The sequence below is a fragment of the Nuphar pumila genome, chromosome 8, assembly GCF_984573655.1.
Source record: "Nuphar pumila chromosome 8, dmNupPumi1.hap1.1, whole genome shotgun sequence".
In the NCBI taxonomy this organism is placed as follows: domain Eukaryota; kingdom Viridiplantae; phylum Streptophyta; class Magnoliopsida; order Nymphaeales; family Nymphaeaceae; genus Nuphar; species Nuphar pumila.
This window is the reverse complement of record NC_143256.1, coordinates 8837021-8840808: the sequence shown is the minus strand read 5'-3', so window position 1 is coordinate 8840808 and position 3788 is coordinate 8837021. Positions and strand designations below refer to the sequence as shown.

Below are 3788 nucleotides of genomic sequence, written 5' to 3'. Positions count from 1 at the left end.
AAAATTACAACGATTTAAAAGAAGACATCAAATTTTTGGCGCCGTTGCCGGGGATCGAACCCAGGTCACCCGCGTGACAGGCAGGAATACTCACCACTATACTACAATTATTGCCTAGTGTTTGTGTTGCATTTAGGTTTAGAACCACGTATGTGCATATCTTAGAGACGAGCTTACTTTTCTACACAGCCCACCTATTAGGATCCCCTTAGAGGTGACTGTGTACGATTGGTACCGTACACATAGATTTCATATTTCTTATGCATAATCTCTGTTATGTGTAACTGCGTGGTGTTTGTTTAGTTTTTGTTGTTTTTAGTTTACTCGCTTTGTGGTTTGCGTGGTTTGGCCACTTAGTGCGTTAGTTAGGTAGAAAACCCAAAGTTAGGACATGTGCTACACCGGTCTACTCAAAGGTGTATGCAAGGGCGACACTCACTTGACCCCGAGATGGTAGAGCCGATTGAGGACCCCGAGTCCCTTATTAGGAGAGCCCATAGATCTGCAACCATGGTTGAGAATCAGCAGATTACTCGTCCTCTGAGGGAGTATTTCATGCCCAACACTTACACTCCCGCCTCCTGTATCACAAGACCTGATGTAGGAGCAAACCATTTTGAGATAAAGGCCAGTGTGATCCAGATGCTACCTTCATTTTATGGCCTTAGTAATGAAGACTCATATCGTCATCTCGATGAATTTCTAGAGATTTGCTCGACAGTGCGAATCAACAACTTTGGAGATGATGCGATGAGGTTGACCCTGTTCCCCTTCTCTCTGAAGGACAAAGCGAAGAGTTGGTTAAAATCATTAGATACTGTTCGAATTACCACTTGGGAACATATGAAAAGAGAATTTTTAAAGAAATATTTCCCAATTGGTAAAACGAACCAGTTTCGTAAAACGATAACCAGTTTTTCCCAAATTAAGGGAGAACAGTTTTATGAGTCATGGGAGAGATTGAAAGATCTTCTCTGCAAGTGTCCCCACCACCAGGTGTCTCGCTGGCAACTGGTGCAATATTTCTATGACGGACTTACTGAAAAGAACCGTCAAATGGTGGATGCCGCGTGTGGGGGCACATTTATGCTCAAAAGTGAGGATGAAGCATGGTCGCTTTTGAGACATTGAGCGAGAATTCGATGCACCATACGACAGCCTCACGGTTCGATAGGGCTGCACCTGCACAGGATAGTACTAAGAAGACAGGTATTTTTGAAATAGGGATAAACCTTGAGTTGAGCAACAAGGTAGACCAACTGTCCCATAAATTAGATCAATTTTTGTTGGGTCCCTCTCCTGCCATGCAGGTGTGCGCGTTGTGTGCGAGTCCTGCACACCATATTTTTCAGTGCTCAGTTGCGCCACAGTACCCTGAGTTTGTCCAAGAGCAAGCTCAGATGGCTCAAAACTTCGCTAGGCCCGCACCCAATCCATTTTCCAACACTTATAACCCGGGTTGGCGAAACCATCTCAATTTTTCATGGCGCAACTCACAGATCCAACCCCCTAACCCTTCCCAGAGTCAACCCAGTCAAGGCGGTTATGCGCCTGGATTTCAGAGATCCAGTTATCCCCCAGCCCAACCTGTTTATACTCATCCCCAGTCTCATGAGCCTTCGCATAGTCAGTCCTTCGAGGACAAGATGCTACAAGCATTTTCTGATATTAAAGCGAATTTGAGCTCGCATAATCAGTCTATTGCAAAATTAGAGACTCAAATGGGGCAGCTCGCCGAGGCGCTTAGCAGGCAAAGTGAGGGGACACTGCCTAGCCAGCCTATTGTCAACCCTAAGGGAAAGGAACCCATGCGTAGCTTGCATATGACCAATGCCCATAAAGAGCAAGCTCAAGTTGTAACCCTTAGGAGTGGGAAGCAGTACCAAGCGAGGGAGGCTGCAGAAGAAAAAGAGAAGATAAGTGAGAAGCAGTCTGTCCCTAAGGTTTTACCTCAGGAAAGCGAGAAGGTTCTTCCATCGGAGCCTTCACCATCCTACATTCCCAAAGCCCCCTTTCCTGAGGCGTTAGAAAGGCCGAGAGCATTAGGTAAGGCTGGAGTGAACATGCAAGGGATGCTTGAGATATTCAAGCACGTTCAGATAAATTTTCCCTTACTTGATGCCATCCAACAGGTCCCTGCATATGCAAAGTTCCTCAAAGAACTTTGTACGCAGAAAAGGAAGTCGATGTCCCATGTGCAGAAAAAGATTTATTTAACTGGGCAGGTGAGCGCAGTATTGCAACATCTAACCCCACCTAAGCTCAAGGACCCAGGGACTCCTATCATCTCATGTGTCATAGGAAACATCACTGTTGGGCGTGCATTGCTCGACCTTGGGGCAAGTGTTAACATCTTGCCGGGTTTCTTTTATGACCAATTTGGATTAAAAGAGATGAAACCTACACCTATGACTCTTCAGCTCGTAGATAGATCTATCAAGGTCCCAAGAGGGATACTTGAAGATGTTTTAGTCAAGGTGGAGGATTGTTATTTCCCTGTCGACTTCGTGATATTAGATATGGAGGGAGTTGATAGCCCACAGTAGACTCCTATTATTCTCGGTCGCCCCTTCCTAGCTACCGCCAATGCGTGCATCAATTGCCACACTGGTGCGATGGATGTGTCATTCGGAAATAGGAAGATGCGGCTAAACATTTTTTGTGCTGCTATGGGGCCTGCTGTTGAGGAGGCTTCTTTCGAGGTTGATGTCATTCAAGACCTCGTAGAAGCAGAATATGCTTGGTTATTGAGTGATCCACCTCATGAGGAGGATAAGGATTCACTAGAAGAGGATCACCTAGCATTACTTAAAAATCAGATAGGTGAGTTGAATTGGATCGGGCACTTCGAGCCAATTAGAGGTAGACAGGATGAGAACATAGTGCGCAGTGTCACATATGACACTATTTTTCATATAGAGCCCGGTTGAGCCTGACTTCATGTCCATTGATGTCATGGACGATGAAGGATTTTTCCAGGGATCCGTCAGGCTGGGGACGTGAAACTTAGCGCTTTATGGGAGGCAACCCATATCTTGTATATTATTAGATTTGCTTAGAATTTATAGATTTTATTTTGTTTTTACTTTTTAGTTTTCTTCATGAGTTTTTCATGTTCTTTTTGTTTCATTCATGGTTTTCATGTTTTGTCATGTATACATTGCATTCATTATATTCATAGAATGTGTATTTTTAATTCATGTCAGGTCATTCTACTCTTTTCCCTCATTTATTTCTCTCATGTGCATTCACTTAGTTTCATATAAGCATGGGGGAGTGCCACTGGGACAGTGTCATTCAAGCATGGGGGAGGGTGTAGTTTGCACACCTGGATATTTCTGTTTACGTTCTTGCACATGTTTACACATCTCTCATGAAAAGTAGATTTTTAAAGAAAGAGTTTGAACTTATATGAATGTTATTTCAAATCTGATGTTTTTAGAGGATTTTTAAGCCCCATGAAAAAATTTTCTGACATAGATCTAAAAATTATGGTTGTTTATGCGGATTTCAAAGAAATGATGATAGATACATGTTAGAATTTATTTTGAATCATAAATATGAATATGCACAGTTCTATTTTTGAAAAACTAAGCAAATGAACAAAAGCGTAAAAAAGAGCTCAAAAAGTGAAAAATAGCATGCGTTAGGTTGTTTGGATAATTCCACAATCCTTAGTAGATGGAACTTAGATGTAAGTTGAAACTTTTAATTCCATTTTCGAAAAGGAGAGTGGAAAACTTCGTGATCCTAAGTAACTGAGAACATATACAAGTTGAAATGTTTGA

The 3788-nt window shown here is 42.6% G+C and overlaps 1 non-coding gene across 1 annotated transcript; it reads right to left on the bottom strand.

Annotated features, from left to right (window-relative positions):
• Positions 1–892: 892 nt before the first annotated feature.
• Positions 893–998, bottom strand: LOC149829560 (small nucleolar RNA R71). The gene has a single exon (XR_016433980.1). It is a non-coding gene; the product is annotated as a small nucleolar RNA R71 (small nucleolar RNA).
• Positions 999–3788: the final 2790 nt, after the last annotated feature.